At 37.6% G+C, this 27162-nt stretch overlaps 1 protein-coding gene and 1 long non-coding RNA gene across 3 annotated transcripts in view; one reads left to right on the top strand and one right to left on the bottom strand.

The window, feature by feature from the left end:
- Positions 1-27162, top strand: part of PRKN (parkin RBR E3 ubiquitin protein ligase) — a 1360952-nt gene that overhangs the window by 75796 nt on the left and 1257994 nt on the right. The gene's annotated exons all lie outside the window — the stretch shown is intronic.
- Positions 162-27144, bottom strand: LOC131515509 (uncharacterized). The gene is made up of 2 exons (XR_009263605.1): positions 26821-27144; positions 162-426 (listed from the first exon to the last, which is right to left on the bottom strand). It is a non-coding gene; the product is annotated as an uncharacterized LOC131515509 (long non-coding RNA).

Raw genomic sequence — 27162 nt, 5'->3', positions numbered from 1 at the left:
CTCACTCTTCCTTTCTCAGATTTTATGTATCATTTGCACAGTGCATTCTCTTGTGCATTTGGGAGGACTTTCAGGGAATGGAGACAGACTATTGCACCCTGTAGTAAGCCAATGGGGGGAAAATATTTGCGGACAGAGAAGGGTTTTCCTCAGCCTTGAGATCACACGCAGAGGTATTTATATTCTTTGCAGACAGCTAGTGGGTATGGTCCAGTATTATGTCTGAGGTTTTAGCCATGCGTGAAGCGTTATCAAACCAGCTCCCAAAACATTGTGGCTTCTCCATAGCTGTTACAGCTCAGGTGGCCCGGCATCCGAGAAAATCTCTTCACCATTGCTTCCAGGCGGCAGCTTCCAACTGGGCTGGAGAATCAGCTGATCTTTTCAGTCAGCTTCTACTTTGGTACACACTGGTGTAGAGTTCAGCTTAATGAATACAAAACATTTAAATATAAGTGCAGAGTGACTTGTAGCATTACTAAAGATGATAAATGGCAGATTTAGTGAGTGATGTGTGCCCATGCTCGTAATTATTATATACAGAATTGCTGTCATTTCATTGGTACTATTTTGGTATTATTAGGACTACTGCATTTACCAAAATGCCTCATTCCAAGGCAGATGCTCACATTTCTCTTCTTAAAAATTTTAAAGCCAATAAAATCCATTCACAGGGCTTAAAAAACCAAGAAAGACTTCTAAACAAAATCTTTAACCTTTAACCATTTATCCCCACTCTTGCTCAGCTTAGTGATCTATTTCTATAATACATTTTATTGAATACCTATCATGTCCCAACTGCTTTTGTATATGCTTTACATATTTATCTCATTAGTTCTCATAAATGTATAGATTTGTAAGTGGCATGATTGATACTCATAAAAGCTGAGTACTTGTATAATGTGTAACTGAGCAGGGTCTACCTGGAATTTGAACCCAAAGCACCCTGAATCTAAGGTCTAGGTTTACCTCTTCTAGGAATTTTTAGGTCTACCTCTCCACCTTGATTAATTACATACTCCTTTGGGTTTCTGTAATTACCAGATGGCCTGAGTTACATTAAAGATTAAGGTGATCTATACCATCCTGGTTTGTCCAGAATAGTTCTGGTTTAGGCATGCTGTCCTGGTGTAATTACTAGTTGTGTCCCATTTCACCCTTAAAGTGTCCTGTATCATGTGATAAATTTTATGATCACCTTACTTAAAAATTTGCTAGTCATCATAGTGCCACTAAAATATAAGCTCTATGAAAGTAGAGATTTTTGGCTATTTTATTTATTGTCATATCACCAGCACTTAGAAAAGTGCCCTCAATAAATACTTGTTGAATATTTATTTGGCAGAGATTTGTTAGGTGTTATCAGTTAGGGTTCTCCAGAGAAATAGAATCAGTAGGAGATGATAGGTAGGTAGGTAGATAGATATAGGAAGATTTATTTTAAAGAATTTGCTCACATGACTGTGGGGACTGGCAAGTCTGAATTTTGTAGGGCAGGCCAGCAGGCTAGAAACTCAGGCAGAGATTCTGTATTACAGTCTTCAGGCAGAATTCCTTATTCTCCGGGAAACCTCAGGTTTTTCTGCTTGTGAGGTCTTCAACTAATTGCAAGAGACCCATCCGCATTGTGGAGGGTAGTCTCCTTTACATAAAGTAAACCGATTGTAAATTTTAAAAATTTATTTCATCTTATTTAAACATTTTTTTAATGCTTTTATTTGTTTTTAAGATGGGGGAGAGGCAGAGAGAGGGGGACAGAGTATCTGAAACAGGCTCTGTGCTGACAGCAGAGAGCCCGATGTGGGGCTCGAACCCATGAGCTGTGAGATCATGACCTGAGCCCAAGTCAGACGCTTAACTGAGCCACCCAGGCGTCCCAGCTGATTGTAAATTTTGATCACAACTACAAAATAACCTTCACCGCAGCATCTAGATGAATGATTAAACAACTGGCACCATAGCTTAGCCAAGTTCACACATAAAGTTAAGACATGTCTCTATGTTTGTGCGTACTCCTCCCATCTCCTTGGTGAGGCAAGCCAAGGGATAAATGCTTATTGGTAAAAAGAGCTTACTCACAAATTATAAACGTGATATTTTACAGTAAAGGGGAGATTACCAAGGCTTTAATTTCCTCAAAAAAGTTGCATATGTAAAGATTGCCATGCCAACATGCTTGTACATAAATAGAGATTAACCATTGGAATCTCATTTTTAGCACAATGTGAAATCTTGGGACACTCATATATATCTATTATGAAGATGTCATATAAAATATATTCTTTTTTATTTTAGAGAGAGCAGTGAGGGGAGAGAGTGGGGGAGGGAGGGGGAGAGAGAGAATCTAAAGCAGGCTTCATGCTCAGCATGGAGGACTTGGGGCTTGATCCCACATCCCTGGGATCATGACCTGAGCTGAAATCAAGAGTTGGACGCTCAACCAACTGAGCCACCCAGGTGCCGCATAAACTATATTCTTAAGGCAGAGCATTTTGAAGTTTGCAGGAGGAAGCTGTCTTTCTCTTGTCAAGTAGGCACATACGATGTTTGACGTACTAGCCTTGAGTTACACAATGCTGTGTTATTTTACATCTCTAATCTCATTTGTATTCCTATCCTCATAACTTTGTTGATTTTATAATAGAAATGCTGTGACCTTTCCCAAAATAGTTGAGGAGTGGGTAACATAGGGAGATATTTCAGAAACTCTAGTGCTCAACAAATCATGCACCAAAAACCATTTGAGTGTGTGTGTGTGTGTGTGTGTGTGTGTGCGCGCGTGTGTGTGCACATGTGCATGTGTTATGGGAGTAGAGAACTGGAAATGAGAACTCTAACATGGCGTCATGTAGCCAGGTACTGAGAGTATTTCCCCATACCTCATTGTAGCAGAGGCATGATGGATAAAGTAGATGACAGAGGAAAGAGGCAAGAAAAGGAATAGAAAGTATTGAAAATCATGAGATTATGATCATGCTGAGCACAGAAGCAAATTTTCTACTTACTTACTGAGCAGCCTGGAGGAGTACCTAATTTCCAGCATGCCTTCTTGGTTGAACGACAAAAAGTGAATGTGAAATATTAGCTTACTGCTCCCTGAAAGGTCCAAATATTTTTCATTTGACTTACATCCATGAATAAAGAACTCATCCAACTTTTATATATTTTTAGCAATTCAACTTTGAAACCAAGCTTTGTTATTATTTCTCAAAATTCTGTATTTGAGATTTTAAGGCTGTTAAAAACTTCGTCATGTATCTGCTCATGTATTTAGACACCAAATTAACCAAATTAAACTAACCAAATTAAAACACCCAAATAGAGTGAGAGGTAGGAGTTGTTGAGACCCCAACTGTCTTCCATAACTTCTGACTCCTTATGCTTTTGCCCAAAAAACAGACTATTCATGTCCATTGATTTACTTTAGTGCAAATAAATATGAAATTTATAAATTCATTTGGCAAAATATTACCTTTAAGATACATATATCGGAATGAATGTATAGAAATTATTCTAGAATGAATGAGAAGAAATTGATACTGGGGTTAACCTTTGAAGAGATGGCTCAGAGCAGCAGAAGAAGTTTTGACTTTTTGTTTTGTACCTTTCTATAACTGTTTCATTTACCTAATTAAGTTTCTTTTATTTGTGTTTTTTTTACTACAATTGACCATGGAATTCTGAGCCATTTTTCTTTTATTTCTTATACTTTATTTTGAAAAATAGTAAATGCTATTTTAAACAGAAACAACTTTTATTTATTTCATATATTTGGTATCTGTAAGATTTTTACTTAGGAAAACTGGGGTCTGCTTTAGAAAGTTTGTAAATAACTGCTCAGGATCATAATTTTGCCTCATTCCAGAAATAGAATGGGTTTCATAAGAATCCTTTGAGGAGGCACTTGGGAATAAGACTGATGTAAAATAATCTCCTTAGTTATATTTGATGGTTAATTACTCCATCTGTATGAATGCATTGTTTCAGTCAACATGATTTAGTTCCCAAAGACAAGGTCATGTAAAAGAGCACTTTTCCCCACCTATGCCTTCCTCATTATCCCATTTACCCATCCACACAGCTAAATACCTATACCATCAAACAATCCTAGGTATAAAAGAAGTAATTAAAGAATCTATGATTCTTTTTTAAAAAGTTTGTTTATTTAAGTAATCCCTATGCCCAACCTGGGGCTCAAACTCAAAACCCTATGATCAAGAGTCACAAGCTCTTCTGACTGAGTCAGCCAGGCACCCCTCTATGACTCTGTATTTTGTGCTGTGAAAGAGAAAACTAAAAAGAAGAGGTGTAATAGATCTCTTTTATTGTAGCTCTCAGCCGTCTCCTTTAAGACAGGTGAAGTTTGCCATAGCTGAGATGCATAACTGAGCCAGCATTTCCTTAGAGATGCACAAAAATCAGCTATGTTGTTGGGATTTCATCCTGTGGGTGGTTAGTTAGGTAGCATCCTCAACCCCCTACCTTTTCCATGAATATTACAATATTTCCCCCCACCACCACCACCTTCCTTTCTTCCTCCCTCTCCTCACCCTCCCTTCTCATTCTCCTGTCTTTTGTTCCTTGGTATTTAGTATGTTTTGCTTCCTAGAATCCTAATAATTAGGAAGATAGAAAGGACCAAAGGCCCTCATAAAATTGAAATAACTGGCAGCATTCAGTGGAATAGTAGTCAATAAAATAGCAAGTAAGAAGGCAGTTTCAACATGACAATACATACATTCTAATGTGAACAATCAAGAGTAGAATTGAATGTGTTGTTAGGTAGACACTGTATAAATAAGGCATTGAAAGAAAAATTGAATTCACCAAAACAATGTTCAATAATATTGGTAGAAATTGCTCAATAAATTGTAACTATTATTACATTCCAGGAACCATGCTAAATCCCCTATAGGCACCACATTATTTATCCTGAATACGACTTGCAGGGTTGATGTTTCTAAGCCTTAGAGAGCGTCCTTTAGATTTTCAAGAACACACAGCTATTTAGCACAAGTGTCAGGACCCTAGCCAGGTCTATAGGATTTCAAAACCCATACTCTTTGTAGCATATCATATTGTGCTTTTTTGTTTGTTTTGGTTTTAAACACATATACACATTGTTTACATTTGAAATTTATTTTTGTAAATGACATCAAGTAGGCATTGGCCAGTGGGGCTTAGCCAGCCACAAGTTTACTAAGCAAATTAGGTTTTTCTAAAGCCAACTGGGGCTGAATCACTGTATTTTCTGAGGGAATGTCTATATTTATGAAAGGAGCTAACTATATTTTTGGTGGAAGGCTTAGGCTTTGGTAAAAGGCTTCTTTGGAACATCAGGACCTAATGCTGTAGCTGGGAGGCATTGGGAGGAAGGAGGGCAGGCGGGGAGCTGGGGATTAGAGAGATAGGCAAGCATTTATGATGTATTAGAGATAGGAAGCATTTTATGATTTCACACAGGCTCTCTACCTGTAGTATACCCACATGGCTAGCTGAAAATGGTAGCATTACACCTGGGTGGAGTTAAAGAGAACAGATGACTCCAGGTTTAGGGAAACTTCCATCTTGGCCTTGGCCCCGGCCCCAAAGCTGCCAGGCTATAAGATACAAGTTGGGCTGTCTGTGGCTCAGGTACTTTAGTGATATCACTGTTGACACTATTGCTAATGTAGCTTTTTTTTTTTTTTTTTTTTTTTTTTGGTAAATGTCCTTTTCCTGTACCAATTCTTTTTTTAAAATTTTTTAAATGTTTATTTTTTTTATTTTTTTTCAACGTTTTTTATTTATTTTTGGGACAGAGAGAGACATAGCATGAACGGGGGAGGGGCAGAGAGAGAGGGAGACACAGAATCGGAAGCAGGCTCCAGGCTCCGAGCCATCAGCCCAGAGCCTGACGCGGGGCTCGAACTCACGGACCGCGAGATAGTGACCTGGCTGAAGTCGGACACTTAACCGACTGCCCCACCCAGGCGCCCCAAATGTTTATTTATTTTTGACATCGAGAGAGACAGAGCATAAGCCGGGGAGGGGCAGAGAGAGAGGGAAACACGAATCCGAAGCAGGCTCCAAGCTTTGAGCTGTCAGCACGAAGCCCGAGGCGGGGCTCGAACTCACAGACCATGAGATCATGACCTGAGCCAAAGTCGGACGCTCAACCGGCTGAGGCACCCAGGCGCCCCTCCTGTACTAATTCTATTGTCTGAGTGCTGTTTATTATAGAATTACATTGGAGGGTCACCATTTCCATTCTGAAAATTGTAATAACTTGTGTTTAATTAGTTGCTATAAAGAGTAATATAGTGTGGTGCATTTTGTCTAGTTCATTTTGTCTTATTTCATCTTTTACTCATATAAATACATTCCAGTTTGCCTGTGACAGTCTTAACTGGGCCTTACACCTTCTATTATCCTAAAAAGTCTTTTGGTTTGAACAATAAGTTATATAGTTGTTGTATCCTAATTCAGCAGGAACCTTAAACATGGGTATATTCAAGACTAAGCACTGCAGAGTAATGATCAGGAAGCAGTGTTTCTTTCTTTACAGGTTATTAAGTATTGAGAGTCTAAGCCAGTTATAAAGACTTACAGTTGAATTCATTTAAAGGGTTAATAGAAGAATTCAACTTTTGACTTAAAACCGTTTATTCTTTTAGTTCTCTGTGCTAATTTTTGTTGTTTCTTTAAAAATAGGGCTGAATCTAATTTATAGAATGTCATTTTCAATGTCAGCTTTTAGCATCAGTGACGTAAACTATATTTTTATTTTTATTTTCCATTAAAAGTTGACGAAAATAATTGTTATCTTCCACAGTGCTTTTTATGAATATGAAGCTTATTGGAAGTATATGTTAATTCAGTAAAGTTTAGGCGAGTAGTTTTAGGGTAGAAACCTACGTTTTTCTAGCATAGTACCTTTCCTTATCTATGCTGTTAAGCAAAAGATGAAGTATCTAAGAATGGTAAAACGCATAGGATATATATGAGCACACATATGATTTTTCTTTGTAATAATCTACTGCAGACGGTTTTTGCTAGCTCTAATTTGAAAAATTGTGGAGGCCCAGAGGGTATTAATAAGTTGAATAATTCATTGCTACACATGAAGGAAAATAAGTATTAATTGAACTAAATTATTCAATAGAAAATTTAGTACACTTCAGAAAGCATAAAAACCTAAGGAAATTTCTGGACAAAAACCTTTGCTTTGAAAACGAAAAAAAAAATGCACTGCATGTTGATGAAAAATACTATAGTCATAGACTAAAAATAAACGTGAAATCAATATTATTTTGTATAAGCTTATACAAGGACTAGTTTTGTTTGACTAGTACTCAGATTGATTAGTACTTAAAAATAAGATGACCGGAAGAGGTCTCAGACACACCCACATCTTTAACAGGAAGTGTGAGAGTTAATGGGAAGTGTTTGTGATTTCTTGTTTTGCCTTTCTGTTAAATGTGTCTACAAGAGGTCTAATTTTTAGGTAAATTTAAGATTTGACAGCTCATTTTAAATAATTAAAGTGAGAATGTTCTTTTTTCTTATGGCACTTAGTATTCTTTGGCTTTCTGCCTATGTCAGCTTTTATTTCTGAGTAGTTATAAAGTAGGTTTATCAGTTTTTGAATATTAGAAAATAGGGGCGCCTGGGTGGCTCAGTCTGTTAAGCGTCCGACTTCGGCTCAGGTCATGATCTCTCAGTCTGTGAGTTCGAGCCCCGCGTTGGGCTCTGTGCTGACCTCTCAGAGCCTTGAGTCTGTTTCAGATTCTGTCTCCCTCTCTCTGACCCTCCCCCGTTCATGCTCTGTCTCTCTCTGTCTCAAAAATAAATAAATGTTAAAAAAAAATTTAAAAAAATGAATATTAGAAAATATACTAGGTAGGAAAAGATGAAACTTTAAAAACCTATGTTCTTAAACTTCATGCTCCTTTATTCTTTAATCTCCTATGTCTTGCTAAGTCAGGAAATATCATGGCTGCCTATTACACGTGATAAATTCACCGGAGGCTCTAGAAGGGAAATATAAATTAAATGCATATGACTCTCGCCAATGAGCTCATTGGTGGCAGTGATGATTGGGGATTTGGGTTAATGCTTTACCTATTTTTGATGTGTGAGAAATGATAGAGAATCCAAGTTTTTAGTCTTTTTTTTTTCTCCTGTGCACTCAAATCAATTAAAAAAAAATTCATACCCACTGGAAAGGAGAGAATTTCTTTGAGAGCTGCTGTAGTGAGTTTTTGTGCTTGTAGTTTAGTTTTGACCTTTGCCTCAAGCTGTGGAACTGAATAAGCTCTCCATGTATCTGTGCTTTTGTGTATCTATAATTCAGGAAAACTTGTGTGTGTGTCATTGTGTGAGTGGACCATATCTTCCTACCCCTTTTAGGTATAGGCATATTAGATTATTATGGATTTGAGGATGCTTTTCCTAATGAGTTTATAGAGATAAATAAGTACTTCCATAGACCCCGTATTCCCCAGATTCACAAACATATGAAAACTGAACTTACAATACTGTGCTAGGCTTAAAAAAAAAAAAAAAAAGACTATTTTAGCCTTCTTGCAGAAACTACTAAGAAACATGTAAGACTACAGATTCACATAATGGAAGTGAATCTTTGAAGACATTAGGTTAGTTTTATAATTTTCCTTTAAGAAGAAAAAGAATTCTGTAACTTTCTCTGATTTTCCAGATTTAAGTATAATGTAAGTGTACGTTATTTTTAAATAAATTTAGGTTTCCCTCATGAAACAACTAAGGAATCTGAATTTCCTAAACTTTTTACATTGCTTTACTAATCAAATAAGTTAACATTACTCTTCTATAATGTTTGAGATTATGAAATATTCTCAAATATATTTAATCATAATTTTGTTCAGTGATTTTATAACAGTAATTATGTTTTATAACGTGTCAGCTCAAATATGATTTCAGGGCCTAAGGTAACTTCAAAACTTGCATTAATATTAAATTGAGTGAATTAATACATCATATTTTGGATACCTGATGAATTTGTAGGCGAGAGAGAATACTAAATTAATGCTAAGCATATTTTACATTTTCTATAGCTTTGGCTCTTCTTTTAATGGATCACGTCAGTGAATATGTCCTTTTTTCCCATTTTAGGAAGATGTAAGAGGGATGAATGTGGCTGTAGAAGACCGTGTAATGTGTATTTATGAGCTTTGCCTGCCTGCCGAGATGCTGTGAGCGACTGGCACTTCTCAATTATCTACCTCTCAGTTCTCTCTACCACAGACGAGTTATTACATTTGTGAAAAGTCATAACTAATGTTGTCACCAGGAGCAGTAGCATCAGAGGAATGCAGCTGGTTAAGGGGTTTTGATTTTCTTTTTTTTAAACATTTGTTTTTTTTAATGTTTATTTATTCTTGAGACAGAGAGAGACAGAGCATGAACGGGGGAGGGTCAGAGAGAGGGAGACACAGAATCCGAAACAGGCTCCGGGCTCTGAGCTGTCAGCACAGAGCCCGACGCGGGGCTCGAACTCACGGACCGCGAGATCATGACCCGAGCCGAAGTCGGCCGCTTAACCGACTGAGCCACCCAGGCGCCCCAGGGCTTTTGATTTTCAAGAAAAAAAAAAGAGAGAGAGAGAGAGAACTTGTTTTGTCCTAAAGTGAAGTATTAGTTCCAGCAGAGGAAGAGAACAGGGGAAAAGAGAGTGTGTACAGCAAGTGGTAGAGTGTTCAAGGGAAGGAAATTTTATTTGCCTCGTTTTATAGTCAAGAGATAATGAAATGTATTAAATCTTTGGTAAAGTTTGCTTAGTTCTGATATAATTGCTCTCAGGACAATTTAAAGAAACAACAGTTGCCCATGAAATTTTTACTCCCAGACATTGTATTATACAAAACTAGAAAAGGACTCTCTCAGTTAACGGGATAAATTGGTCTCAGAATTAACAAAGGGTGGTAAAGGGTGTTTTTGACCTGCTGAGTAATCTGCCCAGGTGTCAGGGATTCTGAATAATTTTCTCAGCTTTGTGTTGAATTTATCATGCCATTATTTACAAAAACAAAATAAAAGAAACAAATGCAAACAAACAATATCAATGGACATATATCAGTGCCTCTACTGTCCCTGCTCTATTTTTACTCTGTGAGAACACTCTTACGAAATAGCTGTTTGTTGTATCCCAAGAGAGAATCTTCCTCTTCTCCATTGCGCTGTTACTGGTTAGTATGATCAGTTAACCGCAGTCCTGACTCTCTTTGTTAAGCAGTGTTCTCTGCAACGCTTACCTCACAACCCTGCTATAAGCTGCAGCTAGAGTTTGTGCCTTCAGCACAGAAGACTTTGGAGCCCGTGCACAGGACTGTTCCAGCCTCTGAACTACTGCCAGTTCCGTGAACAGCTTTGAGTCCAGGCTTCCAACTTGATAGACGCCTTTCGGACTATCCGGGGGCTGAGGCAGTCCAGCAGCAGACCTATTTAGTAAAAGCAGTGTCAGTGGAACAAGACCTGCTTACCAAGGACTGTGTGGATTGATAAGGGGGCTTTTACTTGTGGTCATTGCTTCGGATATTGTGGGTACTATTGGACTATTTTTTATGGTTTTGTGATGAGACCTTTTCTCGTTCTTGAGCTATCTCTAAGTCTCCGTTTTGTATTCTTTAGTTCGCTAAACCGAAATAAACATTTTTAATGGTATCTGTACTCATCCTTTAGAATTCAGAAGCAACTGTTTTACTGAGATTCATTATTTTACTTGGCAATATAGTTATTTGGATAGATCCAATAAGAATCTTGCTCTCTTTTTACCGGAATAGATGTGGAAAAAAATCAATTGTGCAACCAATATCACATTCGAGAGTGATTGTCATTTAATCAGTTATGAATAGCTTGCTATTAGAGAATAAGTACTTCGTGGAAGCCTACACATGAAACTATTTAATGTGGATTCAATGGCTAAACAGTCGTCCCAAGACCCTTGGCTTAAAGGGCACCAGCCTCACAAATGTTACGGTCTTCTGCCAGGTCAAAGACCTGAGAACATTTGGAGCCCTAAAAAAAAGAGGAATTAGCCCCAATTTAAAGGTACTGAAAGTGAAATCTGCTGGACAAAGTTTCATGGGCTTGGTCTTTTAGACTGATGATAAAAAATAATAAAAATAATTGAGGATTTAAAAATCTAATCCAAAAAATTAAAAAAAAAAAAAATCTAATCCAAGGGCTTCAGTGAGAAGTCCAGACAGAAGTTAATTCTTAGTCATTCCTAGTTGCTCGGGACTGTGAGGCCACTTATTTGCAGAGCAAACTCAAGAAGGCCTGTGTGTTTAATTAGGGCCCTTTTCACTTTGCGTTTCTGTGAATAATTAGGCCAAACCTAATGAGGCTAGCCTTTCATTTAAAGAACAATCTCTGGGGATTATACTATTATCAAAGGGTGAAAGTTAGAAAAAAAAATCTGAAATAGATCTGTGCAGAGATTACTGGGTGCTCCTTCAGTGCAGTGATGACTTTTACCTTTGGTTTCCTGTTTTTTGGACTATTGTATAAGTTTGTGGTAGAGGAAGTTAACTTATGGATTTTTATCTTGTAGGTATACAGATAATTTCTGCCTGCTAGAAAAGGTGATTTAAAAATTCTGGTTTACTCACCTACTGGACATCAACTCGTTTAGTGTCTAATGTAGCAGTCTTACCCTAACACTGCTTGTTAAAATTGCCTTTAAACACATCGCTCTTCAAATGTTCATTTTAACTGGTTTTAACATCTTAATGGTTTCCTCACTAATTGCTCTGTATATAAAATCTTTGACACATTTTTTTTTTTGTATTGACATACAAGTCACAATTTTACTTTTTGAAAATTGTACTTAAACAGGCCGAGCACCTGGGAGAGAATCATGGTGCCATTTTCCCAGATGCAGGCCCCTAAGGAATGAAAAACCACACACCCTGTTTTGGAAATGTTTAATTGCAACAAATCTTTGTTGAAGAACGTTCATAGCAGTGGGAAAGAACAAGACATAGGAGAGGGCTGGCAAACTTGGCCTTGCATGGTAACCAGAACCAGAGAGGTGCAGACAGAGGTATATACAGGGTAGTGTGGGTAGCACTTGCAATGTTTGGGGACACAGTGAAAGCTTTTCATTGGAAGGATCCAGACCTAAGAATTCAGAAAGAGTCAACTGATATTAGTGAGATGACTTGACAAGAGGGGAAACTGGAACAGAGGCCATTGTTCCAGACCTGGGCAAAGTAGTAGGAGGGATGGATAGAGGGAGGGAGGGAGGGAGGGAGGGATGAATGGATGGCAAGAGGATGGATATAAAACATTAGAGCATTAGAATTTAGAATACTTGGCAAAACCTTTGTGTTCTTGTATCACAATTGTAGGCTTCTGTCACCAGGGAGACGAAATCAGAATTATAGTATCCACCAGTTTTGCTCTTAACTGATTTCAAGTCAGTTCTGTAATGGCATGTGTGGGCATAGACAATATATCTCCTTTTCGGATTTCTTAATATAAAGAATTTTGCTTTGGTTGTTCTAAAACATTTTTCCCCTAGCCTGTCTACGCTTGTTCCGTATCAACTCATTATAAAGGAGGTGGCTTGAAAGGCGATCATCATTCATTCCATGCCTCACAGAGGTGGAGAGTAGTAACAACCATTTGGGGATAATATTGTTGTCTTCATCTTATAGTCAGGCACAGAGGGACAGAAATAATGTGGAACTCTTTACAGAGTGCAATACCGTGTCTGTTAGGACACATCAGAAGTTGAGAAAGAATTTCACATTTCATTATTTTCTTTTTAAAACTAATCATGAAGGAAACTGAAGGTATCTGTGAAATACCGTGTGCCTTGATTATGTTGTAAGACTTAGAGTTGAGTTAAATGCTCTCTTCAGGCATTTTCATTCATTCTGTCCATTGGATTGAAGAGCCATAGTTTTGTGCAGAAAAAAAATATATTGTATTTTTTTAATTATTTAACTCTAGTTCGAGATGAATGCATGAAAATCAATATTGATGAAGTAAATTTAGGAATAAGTGGCTTAAGTTGGTGGCTTTGAACGAAGCTCTGAAACTAAATGGTGAAACTTTCCCATTAACCTAACAAATTACCCCAATTTACAAGAATTTGCTAAAATTTTTATTTTAATTAAGTTACTCTAGGGGTGCCTGGGTGGCTCAGTCGGTTGAGCGTCCTACTTCAGCTCGGGTCATGATCTCACGGTCTGTGGGTTCCAGCCCCTCGTCGGGCCCTGTGCTGACAGCTCAGGGCTTGGAGCCTGCTTCAGATTCTGTGTCTCCCTCTCTCTCTGCCCCTACCCTGCTCATGCTCTGTCTCTCTCTGTCTCAAAAATAAATAAAAACATTTAAAAAAATTTAATAAAAAAGTTACTCTTTCATTCTTTCATTTCATTTATAATAGGCAGAGTTACTAGGGAAGAAGAGAATATGAAAGGCAGTTATGAGGTCCTGGCTTTTATTTCTTCCTGACTTGAAGCTAGAAATTCTGTCTGGATTGAAGGAATTTCTGTGGGACTCAAGGCACAGTGACGGTGCAAATCCAAGAGCTGGTCCTGTTGTGACTGAACACCTGTCAGTCACTGTCCACCTTGTCAGTTTTGCTCAGGAGCTCTTATATGAGGCTCTCATCTCTCCTCATTATTTGGACTCTGTGGGCTTGCGCACATGAGCACGTGTGTGTTTGCAAACTGGACCCCCTGCAATCTCAGCCTACCCATGGATGTCCCAAACTTTGGTTTGCTTCTTTGTGGGTTCTTTCTTGATTTATTTTAATATGTACCCATTCTTTGTCACTGTTCACAGTGGGCACTGTCTCTTGATTGGTAATGTTGCAATCTGGGAAATGGGAACAAAGTTTCTACAATGTTCTTGAGCAGCTCCGTGGATGGTTAGGGTTTACATGAGAGTTCACTGGAATAGCCTTTGACAGGGTGTGCCATCTTTAGCAACTTCTTTGCACATATTTCCTCGATAAAACAGAAAGGTTAGGAACAGAGCTAGACCTTATTTGTTGGCTTGTTTCCTGCATTGTTCCATAGTAGGTATAAATGGTTCAATAATTTCAAAGCCATGGTGCTCTTCCCATGTATTTATGGTGAGGAGTTATTTCATGTCAGGCTTGTATAATAAGTAAATCCATGTCACTGAGTTCTATTTTTCCTACTGATTTGTTTCTATAGTTTAACAAAAAAGTACTGTCCAATAATTGAATTAGGAGTATTTGAAAAACTAGAGCAATTTAGCGATAACTTTTTTGTGTGATTATGTTAATATTTAAGCATACATAGTTGTCAGTGAGATTTGGCAAGTGTCAAATAATTTTAATTATATAATTTTATTACGATTTCATTACTTTTCAGTCACAGCACTTAAGAAAACATAGCCATTTTAATTCTTATGGAATGCCTTGTACCCAGAATACTTGGTAACCAGTTGGGAGGCAGGTTTTTCTCCAAACATGCCTGATGCCATTATACTTTTTAGAACTAGTATTGCTACTGCTGGGTGAAGAAAAAGAATTGAGATCCTTAGTGATGGAAAGAATGCGTTATAGTTCTTAGATTTCAACTAGCTGCACCATACAAAATATGCCCACATTCCATAGGTCCAATCCTGAAATTAGACATGTGATTGAGGTATTCACATGTGCTGTATAACAGATTTGACAGATTTGCCCGTGTAAGTAATTAGTGGAATCACCAGATACGATTAAGCATCACAAAATTGTGTTCCTTGGAACAGTTTTTTTTTTTTTTAAATACGATTACCATTTAGAATCAACAAACTCTTAAATCATAATGACAGTTGAAAAATCTGAATGTCAAGCAAATTAGGAAATACACAACTGCTTAGAAGAGAGGTGAAAATTAAGAGCATTGTTTTCAAAAATATAACTTTCATCATAAGGTGAGGTCATGTTACAGAGCTCCACTCTCAGAGAATAGTTGAAATGTGGGGTAAAAATGACACCAGTAACGGACATGGTCTCATGCAGAGTCCAGCAAAGTCGACTTAGAGCCTTTTGAGTATGTGCCCCTCATACTCACACTGATGAGTTTATCCTAAATGTCAGGCCTTTCCTTGCACAGCTTTGATTCTCATGACTGCTAGTTTTTCTGGTCAAACACCAAGAAAGAGAAAGAGAAGAAGAAAGGAAAGGATGGGGTGATGGAGAAGAGGAGAGGGAAAGGAAGGAAGGAGACCTAAAGACCAAGGAAATCTCTTAATTTGGAAATGGAATATGTGGCTTGTAATGCAGTTGACTACCCTTCTCAAGACCCATATCTGTGCTCATTCCCTACCTCTAAAAAAATATGCATGGGGCTATTCTGTTAACTGTTGTGTGTGAGACTTACCCTTGTGAGGACCCAGGCCTGGCTTACATGAAAGGGGGAGAAATCAGGATAAGTAACAAAAGAGGCTTTGTTCTTTGATATTTGCAAAGTGAAGAATGAAACCTACTATATTTTAAGTGGCTGAGGGAAGAGTTTTGTTTGAGTTTTTTTAAAAAAATGAAATAATAGAATTGCAGAGGTTAAAAAGGAACATAAAATTTCAGTATCACAGGTGAGAAAATTGGAGAGTTTGTTTTAAAAATAAGGGTTTGTCCATCACCGTGTGTGTGTCAGCCATTGCTGGTGATAAAAGCTGAATAAGACATAAAATCTTTTGCTGTAAGAGGTGTGGGGTCTACAGGGAGAGAGACGCATGAGTGTGGCCTAACCAAGTGAAGTGATCAAGGCTGTCCTAGAAGTGGCAGACGGGAGGCTTCCCAGAGGCAGTGGTCTGAGCCTTCAGGCTGTATCACCCGCATTCTACCCTTAGAGAAGTGCTGCAGCCAACCCTACATGTGAGTGCACCCCCGCTGTTCTGGGACTTTGACTTTGAGGGAACATGATCATCACCGGAGTCCTTATGGAAATGCTGGTCAGTTCTCTTGTCACTGTGCCATGTGGTGGTTTCTTCTGCATTTGATTTTCTCTGCGACTGTCTAGTCTAGTTTAACATTTTCCATTCCTAATTACTCAGAAGTGTTAATGTTCAGTTAAACATTGTTTATCTGCCACTCCTACCCAGGACATTTGGGGCAATGATGGAAAGGAGTTATCCATGTGTATTTTCTTGTTTAGTTCACCTTGGCACACTCCATCTGCTTCCCTCCATCAAATCCCTGGACATTCAGGGTCTAAGGGGAGAGAGAGACCAGGCTGGCAACACTAGTGATGGGACTTATTGGATGCCTACATTCAGGGAGTGGGTACAGAACTAAGGCAATTTACAACTTCCAGATCTGTACAAATTCATGATTCCCAAGTACAAAAACAAAAACAAAAACAAAAACAGCTGAATGTATGAAGTTCTGTAAATCCGTCATTACACATGATTGAACTTCTCTAGAAACTAGAATCTTACGAGTTATAATCTCTTCTTTCCCAAGAACTCAGTAGATAAATTTACTGAAAGGTTTAGCCTGGTGATTTTATTTCATTTTGTTTTGCTTTATTTTGTTTCATCTTATTTCATTTCATTTATTTTTTTTAGACTGATGATTTTATACCCTGACATAGTTTTGCTCACCTGGGCTATATAGTTGCTGAGAGGAATAGCAGTGAATACTAAAAGATGGATATTAAAGATACATTGAAAATTCATATACACATAAAGTGTAAATTAAATATGACAAATATTGAAAGTTAGCACCATTTAATATTTAATTTAATTTATTTAAAATTTATTTTGAGAGAGAGAGCACACGTGTGCGCGCACACACACACGTGCACGCAAGCACACAAGTGGGGGCCTGGGGGGTTACAGAGAGAGAATCCCAAGCGGGCTTTGTGCTCCACACTGAGCCCAATGTGGGGCTCAATCTGACAACAGTGAGATCATGACCTGAGCCGAAATCCAGTGTCAGACACTTAACCGACTGAGCCACTCAGGCGCCCCAACACTAATATTTTAAATGAAAAATCCTTCTCACATAGGATTGTAACTGCCAAATCCTTTGAATTTGAGTTTCATGTTTTCCAGAAAGGAGATGATTATAAAATATATATTTTTAAAGTATGTTTTATTATATTTATTATATACTATTAAGAGTATGATTAAATATTATTACAAAATGATCATTAAAATGATTATAATATATATTTATAAAATATACATTATCATATTTATTATATTACATATTATTAAAATGTTAGCCTGATCATTTTTTATTATATTAGACTAGACCCACTCTTTCATGAGACTAGTTTCTTCTATTTTTTACTAATGCTATATTTTAATGACAAACTGTATTTTCGTCTTAGACATTTTTTGCCTCTCATTTCAGTTTTTGCTTCTGTCTTGTCTACCTATTTCTCTTTTTTATTCCAGTTACACAAAATCAATTCTTTTTTTTTTTTTTTTTTTTTTTTTAATTTTTTTTTTTTTCAACGTTTATTTATTTTTGGGACAGAGAGAGACAGAGCATGAATGGGGGAGGGACAGAGAGAGAGGGAGACACAGAATCAGAAACAGGCTCCAGGCTCCGAGCCATCAGCCCAGAGCCCGACGCGGGGCTCGAACTCACGGACCGTGAGATCGTGACCTGGCTGAAGTCGGACGCTTAACCGACTGCGCCACCCAGGCGCCCCCACAAAATCAATTCTTAAAGCATCCTTCTTATAAGGAACTCCCAGGCAGGCCACAGGGTTAACATTGCAGTTTCTTTTTGGAAAAGCTGGATTATAACAAAAGTAATAAAGACAATCATTTGTCTATCTGTAAGTGATTGTTGATAAGTCCAATTTAATTTTGGCACTAAATTGATGGACTACTTAATGTATCTGATTTACAACTTATCTAGACTGTAATGGAACATCGTTCCTCAGGTGGCCTGACATCTCATTGAAGTCTAGCACAGATGACTCTGTTGTAAAGCTTTTAGTTTTTTTTCTGGAAACATTGTAAACAGTACATCTGGAATCTTCGGATTCCAGAACGGATCTTCAGATCATCACTTGGTGGCTGGGAGGTCTTGGGGTCTCTCATATTTGAATGAAGCTTTGAGAAAAAGGTGAAGATTTTACCAGAAGGACATAAAGACTAATAACCTAGTTATGCTCGTCAGTTTGATTGGAGTCCTTTTAAATTGTGGCCAAGTGATTTTAAAAACTTGTTTTCTTTTTTTCCTTTTTCAGACTCATTTTGCTTCCTATTGATTTTTTACTTTAACAAGTGCTTTTTTTACCCCCTGAATACTGATCCTCAATTTGGGGACCTGTTTCCAAATACATATATAAGACATTGTGCAATGTATCTATATCTGATTGCATTTTTTGGTGAAAAGGAGGAAATGGACAAAGTAGCCTTTTAAGATGCTGGTGGAATTCAAGGGCATTTTACTGTGAATGAGACTGGGAATATTACAAGTAAAGAGATCTTTACTCTGAATGTGGAGGCTTCATACAAGTTTCATGGTGGAATCAATTATAAGAAATAGAAATACCTTAATTCCCCATTACATGTTCTTCCTAGAGAGAAGACACATCTTAGGGAAAGGACTTGTAGATAATGATTACCTGTGCCACATCAAATGTATATTACACTGTCAACGATTGATGTTAATGTTGATGGCAGTTCCTAATCAGGCAGAATGGGAAGATGCTCAGATTTGGGATTGTTTTAAAAGAACTTTAATTACTAAGTTCCATTAGCAGTTTAGGCAGCCTGGGAAATCAAAGTAATTGATGTTAACTTTCTGAAGATCTGTGCAGTATTAATAAGACGGAAATCTGTTAGCTTGGCAGGATAGTATAAAGCTTAGGGAAGAATTCACATTTGTTGGTTAAAAGGGCCTTTAGGGTTTCAATGAATTATTTGATAGATTTAGTATTTCTTTGGCTTCTTATACACTATTACTATAAGACTAATATGTTAACAAATCAATACGTTCACTGTATGGGTAAGAAACTTGTTGGAGTGGAGAGGTTAGCACCTACTTGTGCAAGCCATTTGCGGGTGCTTGATGTGTGTGATGACTGAGTCATAATCCTGGCCCAGCAGGAATTTGCTGTAGGGCTAGATAGCATATCCAATTGGAAAAAGGATAGAACATATAAGATTTTCTGGGAAGGATAGAAGCAAGGGTTTTATTAGGATTCAAATACTTTCATTTTAATTTTACACCATTTTCTCTGCTGTGCTATCCAACTGCTTGCACTTTGAAAAATTAATAGTTATTCTAGATTTATTATGTGACAAAACTCAAATTTAATTCTAACATTGTTTAAAGCAGATGTCCCAAATTAGATGTAACTTACATAAAATAGATCATTTTTTAAAAGAGCTAATTGCTTTCTGTATCAGACTGTTATTCCAACATGTTAATACCTGCTTGCCTCACTCGTTCTCCAGGCTGCCAGACTTTAATGAAGGATTTTAAAGTGTTGACTAAAATAAAACTGTTGCAATATTTTGGTTTGCTGAAGCTTTTATCAAATACTTAACATTAATTTAAATGTAAAGCATCATTGTGTGTGTGTGTGTGTGTGTGTGAGTGCGCACGCATGTGTGCACACTTGTATGTATTGGGTTGTGTAATCGATGCTATTAAAAATGGAAATGTTCCAGGGGCGCCTGGCTGGCTCAGTCGGTTAAGCGTCCGACTTCAGCTCAGGTCATGATCTCATGGTTCGTGAGTTGGAGCCCCACGTCGAGCTCTGTGCTGACAGCTCAGAGCCCGGATCCTGCTTTGGATTCTGTATCTCCCTCGCTCTCTCCCTCTCTCTCCCTCTCTCTCTCTCTCTCTCTCTCTCTCTCTCTCTCTGACCCTCTTCCGCTTGTGTTCTGTCTCTCTCTCAAAAATAAACAAACATTAAAAAAATTTTTTTAAGTAGAAATGTTCTTTGACAATGGTTAAAACAAAAAGATGTGAAAAGAGAAATAAGTCTTTGGGGAGAGAGTACCATTAATAATAAGTAGCAGCTGTGAGATGTATGCAGTGATTTGTGGGTGATTAGCAAAAGGACTCCAAGACCACATGGTCAAGCATTATGTATTAGTTATTTTCCCATAACAAAATTAAAAGCATGTTATAAAATTGAACTTTCCTTAACTCAGTGTTAAAATTTTTATTTATTCAGTGCATTCTGTAATCAGCTGAAACAGAATTTCTAAGAATGTCAACATGTGGGGTTATTTTAGACCATATTTTAATCTATAAGTAAAGGACATAACAAAAGTGTTTCTTATATATATCTGATTTGCAGCAACAGGAAAGCCCTGACATATAGGATTATTCTTTTTCCATTCATTGTGGATCATTATCCAGATCAATGCTGAGATAATTAGTTTTAGTCATTTGATAGTTATTCCCAGCATGGAGTTTTCACATAGTAAAATACTTGTGAAATAGCACATAGACATTATTTTGGCACAATTACCTTATAGAAATGCCTCCACTGATTTAAGATTAATTATTAGAGGGGATTAGGGCGCCTGGGTGGCTCAGTCAGTTGAACGTCTGACTTGGGCTCAAGTCATGATCTCTCAGTTCATGAGTTCGAGCCCCACATCGAGCTCTGTGCTGACAGCTCAGAGTCTGGAGCCTGCTTCGGATTCTGTGTCTCCCACCCTCTGCCCCTTTCCCGCTCATGCTCTGTCTCTCTCTGTCTCTCAAAAAATGAATAAATGTTAAAAAAATTAAATTATTAGAGGGGACTGATTTGGTAACATCAGTTTGAACCACATTCCTGTCTTCTTTGCAAAACTAAAGGTCATTGTTCCTTAAGGCATCCATTGGACCTTATTTATAAGGGTGTGTACTTTTTGCTAAGCTAGTGCTTGAAAAAATTAAATCATTTCAGATTAATTTTTTTATTGTATAATAATTACTACACTATCTGTTTTTTTCTTTCCTGTTCCTTGCACTTCCTTCCTTTTTCCAGGAATCACTTTCTCCCATTTCTACAACCCAATTCTTCATGCTGTTGGAACAGAAGACCTTGTTTCCTATTTCACAGAGACATCATCACTTCGGAGATATTCCGTCTTTAATAAACCTCTCTAGGCCATCATTCAGTGACTGCAAATTAGGGATAACTATAAGCAGTGTTTGGCTAATTAAGGAAACACACATGAAAGTGTAGAGCAAAAAACATCTGGCTCACACTGAATACTTATAAAAGAATGGTCTCCCTTCTTCATCTCCAAGGTTATTTCTGAATTACTGTGCCTCACAATTGTAGTTTCTCTCTTTGATGTCTCCAATGTGTCCATATTCAGTGTCTCCTTCACTGTTACTCTGTGCGGTTACATTGCTGTTCTCACTGTCTAAATTTTAAACTCTTCTTTGCTCTTAGGTGAATGTCCTTGTTTTCTTAATCTCTTTATTACCAAAACTTTCAGAAACAGTGGTCTTTGTTTCTCTACCTTACCTGTAACTCATTCCTGATTTCATGATGATCTGATTTCTCCTATACTCTCAAATTTTCCTAACTAAGGACCTCCTTATTGATATATCTGAGGACTTTTATAGTCCTCGTAGATTTGATTCTGTTGACCTTAGGACATTATGTTCTAGTGCCTGAAGCTGTTATCCTTTGATTTCTGGAGTATAACTCTCTGTTTTGTTGTCCTCTGTCTCTGATCCTGCTTTCCCAGGCTCCTTGGTTCCTTCTATTTTCTTTTGCCAGGGTATACCATAGGGTGGTATCTTCGTCTCCTGAGCTGACTTCAACTGCCACCTCTCCAGTGGTGACTCTGATGCCTTTCCTAGCCTGATTCCATTATTTGGAACTGCCCACTGATCATCTTCATTGCCTGTCAGTTATCTAAAAGTTAATTTGCCCCAAACAGTTCCATGAGTTTTTAATTATTGAAATTAAATTAAATTAAATTAAATGGCAATTTCTATCTATATGTGTTATCCCACCATAGTGATTAGAGATAAATTCTCTTAGATCTGTCTATTAATCTCCATTCACTCTGCCTAACTCACCTCAGTCATTACAGTTGCTTATTAACTGATCTCTTGGTCACCTGTCTCCTTCATTTTCAATTCCAGTTACTTTACTTAAATAAAAAATAAATAAATAAGTTGGTCACATCACTCCCCTGCTTGAGAACCACTGATAATTTCTTATTACCTACAAAGCAAATTTCAAAATGCATACCATGTAGTATAAAGCTCTTTACAATCCAGGGACATTATTTCTACCAAAACTATTTTCTGTAACAAACATTTAGTTGACAGTAATCATTTGTTTAAATAATCTATCAAAACTTGCAATTTATTGAATACTTGCTCTTTTGGGTACAGCAACCACAATCTCTTTTCCGAGTGTGCTTTGTGTTTTTGTTTTCGTTTTTGTCTTTTACCTCTGCACCATTGTATATGCTAGGCTCTTTATAAGGAAGGAACTTCTTCCCTGACACACTTCTATACATCCTTCAAATGGAGTTCAAATGTCAATTCCTCAGAATTTTCTTTCATCTTTAAGACATAGTTACTCCCTTCTTGAATATCTCATGGCACTTTCTAGAAAATCCTGAGTGACTTGGAGATAATGTAATTATGCGTTTGTGTTTTAATATCTGTAGATACTGTGAGTGCCATAGAGCTGAGACTTTGCCCTATTTTACTCTGATGTTGATTCCCTCCTAGCACATAGCAGATTTAAAGGTATTGGTAGTTATCAGATATTCAAACATTTCTTATGTGTTCAAAATGTGAATGGTAAGTTATTTTCATTTTTTTATTTAAAAATAAATATATAGGGGCCCCTGGGTGGCTCAGTTGGTTAAGCGTCCAAGTTCAGCTCAGGTCATGATCTCACAGTTCGTGGGTTCGAGCCCCATGTCGGGCTCTGTGCTGACAGCTTGGAGCCTGAGCCTGCTTCAGATTCTGTGTCTTCCTCTCTCTCTGCCTCTCTCCTGCTTGCACTCTGTCTCTCAAAAATAAATAAACATTAAAAAAATAAAAAATAAATAAATGTTTTATAGAATATAATGCAGTTAAAGACATGTGAAGGTACTATATTTTAATCATCCCGTGCTTACTTAATTTTTTAGGACATCTACAGAGTGTTCTAGTTTAGATTTCTTTCATCTGTGAAGTAAGAAGATCAGAAATTTATAAGCAAAGGTTCTTTTTTCCATGATTAGCTTGAGAATTGTTCTCAAAGGCCTAGTGTCTTACTTTGAGGAGGAAAGTTTTTTTGGAAACAACGAAAACAATCATATTCTGTGAAAGGTCTTGTATTTTGCAAAGGTACTATAGTCAGTCTGTACGTTTAAAATGGTAGCATTAGGGGCGCCTGGATGGCGCAGTCGGTTAAGCGTCCGACTTCAGCCAGGTCACGATCTCGCGGTCCGTGAGTTCGAGCCCCGCGTCAGGCTCTGGGCTGATGGCTCGGAGCCTGGAGCCTGTTTCCGATTCTGTGTCTCCCTCTCTCTCTGCCCCTCCCCCGTTCATGCTCTGTCTCTCTCTGTCCCAAAAATAAATAAAAAACATTGAAAAAAAAAATTTAAAAAAAAATGGTAGCATTATAAAAGTACATTAAAAGTTGTTTTGTTTAAAACATTAGTTTTGCCATTAAGAAACAAAACAAAAATAAAAACAAAACAAAACAAAAAACTATGAAAATGATAAATCCCCCAGTCAACTTAAAAAAATACAGATTACCATAATATACCAGAAATATTTCACCTATCAATGATTTCACTATACTTAATAACCTATGGGGGGTGGGAGAAAACAGAAACAAAAACAAAACAACAAGTTCTACATTCTAGCTTTGGTCACAAGTAACACTCAGTTTCTTTGGCAGCATGAAAGGAGATGTGGGTTTTCCTAACACCTACTCTGTTGTAAATAAGTCATCTAATAGTCAAGATATATCGAGCCAGTACAGGTCAAGATCTGCCTCAACTATGATATACTTCATCGGTTAGAGAAAACAGGCTGAAGTCCTTCTTGCAGTTTGATATAACAAAGCAACTGGAGTAAATTTCCCAGTGCCTTGCCGTTCCTCCCTATTTCTATCTGTGAAAAAAGGGAATGATCACTTGTCTTCTTCCTGAAGATACAGAGATTATAATTTTTTAGGTAGACACTGCAAAACGTGTAGCGATTTTCAGGTTTTGTAAATGTATACATATTTATATATTTATAAATACAAACATGTTTGCATTAAATGTATAAACTATGTATGTACATGTACATATATATTTTACGGATATACAATTGTACATATATAGTTTCTATATTTATACACACACAAAAGGGGGATGAAGGGCTATGGCGAACAAGACAGCATGGGAGGCAGATGCAGAGTATGAAAGTTGAGGCCGGGCTAGATTGAAATTTTAGATGAGGCCATAAGCCCTCACCAAGAGAGGCACATGTGAGCGAAGACTGAAAGGAAGACATGTTTCTCCTCATCTTTGATTTCCGGAGGGTGGACTTGAATGTTGGCTGATGGGCTGCCGCGTCAAATCAAGACTAGCCAAAATGAAGCTCGGCATCACCCATCCTTGGGTTAAAACCACTGAATGAAAGGACGTATTTGGAAATGAAAACTGGAATACATTTTTGGTTTGAAAATAAACCCGCACTAGGTGCTTACTTTGCCTGACAGAAAGTCCTCTCTGACATCATCCTTAATCTGGTTCTAACCTGTTGTATCAGTATAGTCTACACTGCAGTAATAACAGATCCTGTGACTTCACCGCTGTCGATTTCTTCCTTGCTCAGTCACATATGCACTGTGGGTGGGCAGTGGCGTGGCTTCTGCTGTACTTAGTCCGGGATAGAGGCTGACCCAGCTGGTCCTATCTGGACCATGTCCAGCCTTATGGCAGTGGAAGGGAGATCACGGCCATCCCTTCTACTTCCATTTCATCACTGAAGCAAGCCATTTGTCCTGAGTGAAGAAGGAAATGTAGCCCTCCCAGAGGGACAGGCACAGCAGGAAGTGGCAGCAAATGGTGTAAACACTAATTTTGTTTCCCACACGTAGCTATTTAATTATATCTCCCTTCAAACTCTGATACACACCATTTTCCACTTCATTATGCAGGTGCCCTCTTGTTACCACATTCACGAGTCCTCTTTGCTGAAGTCTATTTCTCCACCACTCTGTTGCTTCTCTTCCTTCTCCAGTTTGCATGAATGTCAGTGATTTTTGAAGATGCAGTTAAGGAACATCTTTCCCTTTCCCTCCACAGTTAATCTGCCAAAATATTCCAACCTAAACTGGTCTGCTGTGGAATTAAGCGGCACACAGTATGGCTTCAGCTTCATCTGTGATTCATATTTGGACACCTGGGCGTTAGGGACCCTGCCTCAGATGTCTTATGTAGCTCTCAAGGTACCTTGTACCATTTGGTTACATAGAGGTGTTCACCTAGTGAGTTGGTGAAATATTTTACTTAATTGTCTTCAATGAATATTTATGAAAAAGATAGTTTTCCTTCATATAATAGAAGATTGAGTTTCAGCCTCTTTTGAGGAAAAGACCATGTCTTTGCTGTGTCTCCAGACCAGGAGGCTAAGTCAGAAGGCTTTTCTGTCCCCAACCTCCTTGAGCAAAACAACTCTACTTTATTTCTTTGATGTATATCTTGTGGGTTCCTGTAAGTGTTTGTTGAAAATTAGGTTCTTCTGCCATATTTTTAAAATCACTGTTCTAAAATAAAAATAGAGTGAGCCTTACTAGATACACATTTTTATATAAGAAAATTCTGTTGGTCGCCATAACCTGTTGGACACCAGCCTTGAGATTTAAGACAAATGAGCATATTAATACATCAAGACCACATAGGAGATAGGGTGTGTTTTAAGATTAGCTTGATCTTTGAAGGTGAGGGCCACTATTTTTCTGCCAATCTCTAGCCTTGATGAACTCTCCTTGGGAAATGATTTATATCTGTTGCCATTGGAAGAGAACCTTATTTTATTTTAATATATCTCTTTTCTTTTGGGCTTATGTTGCTTTCGTAAGTTTGGACACATAAAAAAGAAATATTATTTAGTGTCAGAAAGCTTAAATGAACTTTAAATTCTAGAGTGTTGAGTACAGCAATATTTGCAAATAATAAGCATTCATCTATATAATTGCTGATTTCAGAAATCCTTTGGAAACTGTCATATAGTATATATTCTTTTGAATTTTAGAGAAAATCCAAGTTTTTCTTACAAATTCACTGTATTAGAAACTTTATTCTTGCAAATATATTCTTCTTTTACATATATCATTCTCAAAATGTATTCCTTCAAAAATAATTCTATTCTCGGGGCACCTGGGTGGCTCAGTCGGTTGAGCGTCCTACTTCGGCTCAGGTCATGATCTCGTGGTTCGTGGGTTTGAGCCCTGCATTGGGCTCTGTGCTGACAGCTCAGAGCCTGGAGCCTGTTACAGATTCTGTGTCTCACTCTCTCTGCCCCTCCCCTGCTCACACTCTATCTCTCTGTCTCTCAAAAATAAATAAAGATTAAAACAATTTTTTTAAGTAATTCTATTTTCAGCGTCAGGCATTTATGACCTAAGGAAGCTAATTTACAAGAACCTAAAAAAAGGTTGAGTGAAGGTAATTATTGTGAGCTGGTTTAAATCAACAGATCGGTCTGCACACTAGCCTAATTCTCTTTTCTCCTAAGGGAGCACTAAAATCATGAAGCAGTTTTTCCCCCTACAATGAAATCTTACATTGAACATTAGAGAAAAAGTGGAAATTGTGTTATGTAGTGAAATTCATAAAACATTTTGCACATAAAATAAAACGTGTCTTGTCCATTGTGGAAGTCACCACCTTGCCTACCTGCCATTTTGCAGAACGTTCTGACTGTTGACATCCTTGGCAGTCCGAGAAGAGACCTTTCAGGAGAAGTTGTTTCACAGTGCAGCTGAAGCAGTGTAGCTACCCATATTAATTGACATCGTTTTTCCTTTAGAAAAATAAGCTGACAATCAAGGATCATTTGATATTTAAGGAAGAACTATATTTAGATGAACAAAGAGAGTAACTGATACCAGAAATTTTAGGTATAATTCAGGGAACATGAGAGCCTTTAAAAAGAAGGCTAATTAGTATCCTCAAAAGAATTTGAGAGAATATTGTATCTGTAACAGGTTATGAAAAAGAAACAGCAAACAAGACATT

This window comes from Neofelis nebulosa, chromosome 6 (genome assembly GCF_028018385.1).
Source record: "Neofelis nebulosa isolate mNeoNeb1 chromosome 6, mNeoNeb1.pri, whole genome shotgun sequence".
NCBI lineage: Eukaryota > Metazoa > Chordata > Mammalia > Carnivora > Felidae > Neofelis > Neofelis nebulosa.
The sequence above is the reverse complement of the archived record's forward strand: the minus strand, read 5'-3'. Positions and strand labels throughout refer to the sequence as shown.